This window comes from Sinohyriopsis cumingii, chromosome 5 (genome assembly GCF_028554795.1).
Source record: "Sinohyriopsis cumingii isolate HCF-2022 chromosome 5, ASM2855479v2, whole genome shotgun sequence".
Lineage (NCBI taxonomy): Eukaryota > Metazoa > Mollusca > Bivalvia > Unionida > Unionidae > Sinohyriopsis > Sinohyriopsis cumingii.
The window spans coordinates 14976189-14984873 of NC_142965.1; positions in this window are offsets into that span (position 1 = coordinate 14976189).

Consider the following 8685-nt stretch of genomic DNA (forward strand, 5'->3'; position numbering starts at 1 on the left):
GGATTACTCTCATGGCAATTGAGTAAATATACAATGTCTTTCTTGCAATTGTCGTTTTGTTTTTCTTCATCATATTTAATACAAGGTAACGGCTCTCCTGAACTTGTAACAGCATGTAAACAATTTCTATTGTGTGCATGCGACTGGATATAAACTACGAATCAGTCGTATGATTGCTATACTTTTTTATTCACATTGAGTGCAAACGTAGTGCACTTTCACATAAAGAATCGACAGTATCTCTTGTTACCTATATCTATATCATGTGTACTGTTTTATAATATAGTTTTTACTAGAATCATTTAGTTAATGACATTTTTAAATCTAAGATCCTATGAACGGCTTGTGTACTATAAGAAGACTGTGTGTATTGTACGTAGTATTATTTTCATTCATGAAATCAAGGTCGAAGTTACAAGTTCAAGCAAACATCATCACTTGGTCCAAATAAGCCTTGAGTGACATGAATGTAGGTCAAAATATCAAAATAAGATCACGTGATCCAGGGAGAAAAATAGAACTCTAGAGAGGTAAAACTTCCCTAGTTTGTGATTGGTAGATGCTAGAAGAATCTTGTTGGCTACAAAAATATCTCACAATAACAAATGATTCACTTTATGATAGGAATCATTTTATAGTAGCTTCGTATCTGGTTACTCCGTGCTGGATTAAATTATTTTCTTATATAATGGGATTTTTAAACAGCGCTCCTCGTTCTTTGAGTGGATATCAGCCTTGTAAGAGAGAGATCGAGATTCTCGATTGATTTATTTAAATTGATAACCATTCACTGAATTTCAGAGTTGGGAACATTTATTTTAAATAAAGTATACTGTATATTGGGGATTATTGTAAAGTTATTCAAAGACTTTAGGATTTTATAACAGTGACTCTTCTATAGTGTCAGCGCATAAGCACCACATAAATTTTATTCGTAAAACTTTTGCAACATTTCCGGATTTCTTTGCAAATGATATAGTAATTTTATGAATTTATACCCTACTGTAAGATATTATTAATTCTTTCCCTTTGTGTTTTAGGTGGCGCTCTACAGTTTCGTACTTTACATATGATTTGATTTTAGAGGAAAACTATATCCCCGGTTTTCCGAACTGGTTATACTACCTATTGAAAAAAAAGACATTAAATAGATATAGTTCAAAAAACCTTTCATTCCGTTTATTTTGGTGTATGACTGATGTGTGTAATATGGAGTATACAGCTTGGCCTTACTTTAGCACTAATATTAGTACCTTTACTCGTACCTCGTGGACAGGGTACTAACATGAGCATATACGTGTTAATGGAGCAAGCCGGGTGTGATTCACACCCGGCGCTCTTTTATCCTAAAATAACACTTTAAACATATTCCTTGCATATAATCCAATAAATTGAGTTGTCCTCTTATTTAATACCGGAAGTATCGAAAATCATTGTAGAAATAGTTGTAAAATCTCGTTTACCTTTTTTAGCCGATATTTTCGTTTAGATCGTCCGCCATATTATTTCAAATAATGATTACTTCCCTTCTCAGCCTCGTTTGTTTGTGTGCCATATAAGGACATTGACGCCTTATTTGGAAAGGTAAACAAATCGTAGTAAAAATTTGGCGCCGTTCGGGTCAGAAATTCTGCGCATTAAAAGTAAATACGGTTTATCGGCAACTTTGAAATTCCACCAAGAAGCGATTATTCGCACTTGATTGATACTAATATAGCGTAGAATATCCGAAATATGGTCTGGCAAGCCTTACGTAGAAAAGAGGTCACGACGAGAGTCTCGCGTTATCTGTTATGGCGGACAGGATACGGTTAGAGTAACCATGCCAATTTATTTTATCGTGTAAGGGCTTAATAAATTCAACATAAGCCAAACTTATTTCACAACATGATTATACTTATGTAGTTGATTTCTACACTGTTTGTTTTTCTCACTTTAGTGATGATTTTTGTTTGCTCCATTACATGATATGGGATCAGTTCGTAGCCTCAACCACAACAAATCAAGTTGAGGCTACGACATCGTAGCTAGGCCTTACTTCAGATGTGCAGTTTTCAAAAACTGCTAGCTCCTCTTTGTCATTTTCACTTCCTGGACTTCAATGGTAAATTGTGATAAAAAGCTGAAAACGTTGTTTTTTATATACATTTTATACATTTGGTAATTCATTCATTGTACTTTCAGAAGCTGGTTTTGTCTAGTCTGGCAAAATTCGTTTCCCTACTTGAATAACTGGCCACAGATGGTGTACTGAAGACTTATTCAGGCTGATTTATTTTTAAACACTGGAGCATTTATTTTAGTTAACATCATGTACAATTTCTAGAAGTACAAAATCCAAAGACATTTCAGCCACAATGCATGAAAGTAAGATAGAGATGTACCAACATTCTCTCAACTGTGCATGTTGCAAATGTAACCAACTTCACCTTACACTAGCCACTGTCGAAAAATTTCATATATCTGTAAATCACACACACACCCGCCCCGTGGAAATAAATTTATATTTTGATTTATAGAATATTTCTTGGTGTTACACTTTTATGTTACGTAGATTAATCTCATAGCAGCCAAACCATCACACCCTATAATCAGTTGTTAAAAGTTAGTTGCCAATGTTAATTACCTTATAATTAATTGCCAATGTTAATTACCCTATAATCAGCTGTCAAGGTTAATTGCCAAGGTTATTGTAAATACAACCATAATATTCATACATTAGTTTCATTATTAAAATCTAGTGCAATACACTATATAAGGTTGTTTATATGCACTGCTTAAATTATCTAGTCTGCCTCTATCTTTCCTCACCCTGTCTGTATTTTGTGTGTGTTTTTTTCTTTCTTTTTTTTCTCCCTTTTTGAACTATGTTTTTGTACCATCATCTTAAAATATTTATCTGATATAGTTTTGCATTGGGTATTTAGAAAGTGCCTTCAATCAATATCGTCTTGTAGAGAAATATTTTGGGGCCTGATTTCTAGCTTTACTTAAGTAATCTATAATAATGAAATTTACAAAATATAGAATCAATAACAAGACTTCATAAGAACAATGTTTTTGTTAGACCTTTAATGCTAATTTCTCCACGCCGCTCGATATATCGGTATATATTATGTTTTTTAAATAACACAAAACTGGTCGCAGTTTTGAAGATATAGAGCTATATACCTTGGCATCACTGTAAGATTGCCGAGTGGTCTAAAGCGCTCACAGATCATTGTCATCTCACCTCTGTCTACGTGGGTTCGAGTCTCAGGTTCGGCCATTGTGGGCATGGGGGAATGCTTGCCAGTAGCTTCTCGTGGGTCGGTGGTTATTTCCGGAGTTTTCCCGGATTCTTCCTCAACATTGATACTGGTTGCCATGTAAAGCCTATCATGTGCTGAAAATGGCGTTAAACCCTCAACAACAACAACAACAACAACACTGTAAGATTGCCTGAGTAGTTATCTTTAGGAGGAAACCCCTAGGCACAATTCCCCAGTAGACCACAGGTACAGACACCTAGTTAATTACCTTCGACTGGAAGCTCCTAGGAACAAGTCCCCATGACACCACTGTCACTGACAGGTTTCGGAGAACTTGGTCTGCATACTCAATAGTATTGCCGTTGCGTAACAGAAGCATCAGCAGGTCCGGATCATCGTTGTCAAATTGACGTACTGAAATTCATTTTAAAACTTGTGATGCTAACTTATAACCGAATTGTGAATATAGTCAGTTTTAAAATATTCTCCTTGCCGAGTGTATTTCTTAACATCATTTTCCCAGGATATATGCATGAACATTCTGCCGATACACATATTGATTTTTCTTTCCTATTCAAGGCAAAAGATATGCTATTCCTAAAACTAAAAAATTCAAGTGATTTTTTAATTTTTTACTGAAATATTTTTGCTCAGAAAGGTGCTGAAGGAAAGTTACACCATCGGTAGATAGAAAGCCTTTCCTTAACAAAGGTTATTGCATAGTAGGAGGAGGAGGAGGATTAATAATAATAATAATAATAGTAATAATGGCTTTATTTAAAGACGGTGACACAATAAGCAATAGTTTAGTGCAGTGTGGTATAATCACCACCTATAGTTTGGGCCCTTCGATCGAAGATGACTCTCGCTCGTTAGATCGACTTTTCGGACATGAAGAATGGGGAAAGACGTGATACAAACATCAGCAGCCGATCGATACTGTTGTGCTATGAATGCAAGTTACATCTTCCCACACAACAATATTAGCTGAAGTATATATCTTGTCAGGAATGTTGAAGAATATTTTTCAGCAAGTAAATATTACCCTCCAGTTTGATGATAAGTCTTAAACAAATGGTATTTTTGAAAACAGAAGACCGAATAACTTAATAAATCTGTAGCAGATACTAAGATTAAATTCAGAAAAGCAAACTTAAAAGCAAGTAAAATAAAAGAGTAATTCACTGGAAGAAATCATTTTCTTGTTGTCATTTTCACCATGACAAAGGAATATAAATCCGGTGTCTGTTATGCAAATACTGAACTTCTATCTCAGTTATAAATACCTGCTTGAATCAGTTGAAATGGATCATTGTAGTCGATAGAAATACAATGAACATCAATACGGAAGTTGCCTTCTTTATACTTTTCATTGAAGTGAGTGAACGACTGTCCGTGCTTCACAATTCCTAGTATAACAAAAATAAGAAACCAAGAACCATTTAGTTGGAGGATAAATAAACACCAATATTGATACACTCATAATTCTTAGTTTGCAAAAATACAGTTCTCATAGCGTGTTAACAATTCTTTTCAGCAAACAGTTCTTGTGGATTTGAAAACGTATAGTGTCTAAAATAAAATTACTCTTGTGTTTTTTTTTTTAGTCTGACGAGCAACAATCAGGGTTAGTTGATGCACGGTGCAATGTCGTTTCATTTACATAATTAGCATCTGTAAACAATTTGCTTAGAAAAATGCAGAAGGAAATGCACTTATTAAAATAAAGCAAATGGCTTAGATGACACATTACGGAGTCGTAAAGGTGAGATGGAAACTATAGCCATGACAACCGTCATTGTTTACAGGAAGAAAGGTGTCAGCATCATGACCATACCATTCTTGTGCATGAATGGGCCCGATCACATCAATGCCTACAAAATATTATTCAAACAGATGGAAAAAAGAGTGAGTTAAAATCATTTTAAGCAAGAGCTTACTATAGTTGCAGTCCTCTCAAAAACGTGACTAACGCAAGGTGTCATTAATACTAAATATCATGGAGTGAGAGAGAAAACATTATGCATATGTGAATGACTTGTGCAACAAGGCTGTATTATGCGAATTCAAACATGTACCATATTCCTTATTCCAAGATCGAATTATGTGTGGAATAAGAGCTATGTATTATTCCATTACATGCTATTGTAATGTAACTTTATTTACTGGAATGGAGTTAAGTTCTGAATGATTGTTTTCATTTTCGGGAAAATGAATTAAATTTGTAAGGATCTATTAATATCTCCGGAGCAGCGAAGACTAGCGAAGTACAGCCAACTCTGGACAAGAATCGGCACAAGCACGGAATCATTAGCTCGGATAAGGAAAAGCTGATCGAAGACGTCGTAGGCAAAAGAAATCTGGAGAGTAGAATATGACGATGACAAAGTTCAACTATGCATATGCTGCAGAAGATCACACAATAAGAGATCAAACGAGAAATCTAATAATTTTGTCAGAGTAGATCAACTGCCAAAATCCCTAGAGAAATGTGGTTTCGGTTATAGCTTCTTCGCTGGAAGTAAGCGACTAGTTTCAATCTGGATATGGGCACAAATTGACACTAATGATAAACCAGTACAGTTTAAAATTCAGAGTGGCGCCCAGTATAATGTCATTATTCAGATATGTCAGAAGGTCAGAATCAAGCAGACTAACAGCCGTACAAGTAAATTTGTTTCATGTTCTGGACACGAAATACCTACATCCGGAAACGTGCAAGTAACTTTAGCCCTTCAAAACATACATGATGTGTTCAATTTGCATCCAGTAAGCTCCGATGTAATGCACAAATATGCCCAGAACTAAACCGCATTAAATCTGCGCGTAATGTTAGTACGAATCAAAGAACTGATTATACTGTAGGAACACATAGAGCAAAGATAATACTACAGTTATGTTATTCAAGCTACTTTAATGAAATTTGGGATAGTTATGGGCATCTGTTTCCATGATCAGGCCGTTTACCTAAAGAGAACGAGATCAAATTATATCAAAGCTATATCAACTGAATTCCTCCAAGAAAGATATCAAATTTTGTACAAGACAGTTGAACAAAATGCCAAGAGAATGATGGAAGAAGGAATTGTCACAAAATGTAGGAAAGCTAATAATTCGAGTTAATCCCTTTATGGTGGTAGCAAAGAGGAGAATAGATTTAGCTCCAAGGAACCTAAAAAAATGTTCAATTCTAGGTAGCATTACTCTATGAAGACAGTATTTTACTGTCTAAAGAGGACAATCATGAACTGCTAGTGACTGTATATTTAAGTAACGCGAAGCGGTACAAAACCCTTGATGAAAGATCTGAAATTTATCACATCAACAATAAATAGGAAAATACGTGTCTCACAGTGCTGAACACGCCCTTCCGAGGGTACACGTTCGGATGACTGCCATTTGAAACATGTTAAGGGACAAAATATTCAAGAAAACTTACTTCACGGCTGTTTGAAAATGTGCTAAAGTGCGAAGACATTTTAAACGACCTTTTAAATATGAGACAGAAATCAGATAGAATATGATAAACATTGGGGCTACTTGTTAAAACATGAAGAACAAACGTTAATTTTCAACAATACAAAATGTACAATATCGAAAAACAAACTGTTGACTGTGTATGGTGCATATTGCGAGCTAAAGAACCTGTCGTCAGTGACAGCAAGATTCGTCCAATCTTTAACATCCCTGTACATGAAGAGGTAAGCTGTGCAGAGAGAAATAACTAAAGAATGTGCATCATCCAACCAGTACCTTGACCCCAATTGAATTACCTATTGAAACTTAATTGGTGAGATGGGTTAAACAGATGGCATACATTTCAATAAGATAGAAACATAACTATGGTAAATGTAATACAGGAATACATAATAGTCGACTTGACGTTCAAAGGTGATTTCAAGCCAGATAAGTGTTTAATCTGATCCGACAGATCATAGACGTTGTAGTGTAATGCAGGAATATTTTCTTCGGAATAACGTATCACATGGACCGTGGAAAATCCTACCATGAGATAACAGTAGTATAGTGGGATACTATACGGTCAATGGAAAATCCATTCAAAAAGGTCGTAGAGCGATATACGGACGAGATGTATACGGACAATGGAAATCTCAGTCAAAAACACCTTGGGGCAATATACGGACAATGGAAATTGAACATGGGGAATATTGGGACTATATAAGGACAAAGGAAAGTGGAGTTGTTGTATAGGGACTCTAGCATTAGAACAGGTGAGGTGATGTCACGGTACTGGATATTGGTAACAATGTAGCAAGGGGCTGAGCTCAATTGGACCAAAGAGCGGGAAAAACCTAGAACGCTTGGCTTGGTGGGACTAGCGGGATATAAACATATAATTACATACAACATACATACAGACATAGATGGATGAACATTAATCTATCACACAAAAGATATACAACCGACTGAAAAAATTAGACAAGAAAGCAAATCTTTTCGAGGCATATGTGTGGCCCTGAAAAGAGCCTTTGGGTTCTTCTTTTCTTTCATTTTCTCCACTTCTTCCACCATCTTCTCACTTTCTCTATTATTTCCTTCTTCTTTTCCTTCTCTGACATCCAGTCAGGATGTCCCATTGATCTAAACTTTTCCTGAACCTTGATCAAGTTTTCCTTCAGTCTCTCAAAGTCCTCTTTTCTCTTTCTGTTTTCTTTGTCCTTTCTGTTGTTTTGTTTTTTGTGTGTCCTTTCTCTTCTTTGCCCAGTTATCTTTTATCTTCTTCACCTCCTCTTTCAGTACCTTTCTCATCGTTTTTTCAGCTTTTATTAATTCGTCTAATCCCCACTTCACCACGCTGTCAAATTCTCTATTTGTTCTCAAAATTAAGCACCTGATTTTCATCACACCATCAAGTGCCTCCTTCAGTGTTCCAACTCTAACATACTTAGGTTGAATAAAGTCTCTGAATTTCTCCACTTCCTCCTCTATCATGCCTTTCACCGGATCTCTTGCTACTTTCAGACTGGTCACCAATTCTAGGCTACCTGGATACTTCCATTCATCTGCAAGTTCCAACCACCATCCAGTACCAACTGTCTTTTAAATCGTTAAATAAATTCATATCCCTATGTTAAAGATGGGGTAGCCGGACTGACTACCGCTATGCTGTTTATACTTGAGGCACTGACATGAAGGAAAACATCCCTCGCAATAACTTCACATATTATCTACTATAAAACATAAACTTATGCGAACGCTTACAAACCCAAAGTATACTATCCACTAAACCAAAATCTACTATCCACACACGGGAAGAATAAGAAAACACACAATATCTACTATCCACACAAACATACGCGAATTTATACAAACACACACTCTACTATCCACACAAACGTGCGTGAACTAACACAAACCGAAAATTTACTATCCACAAAAACGTACGTCCACTCATACAAACACAAACACACAC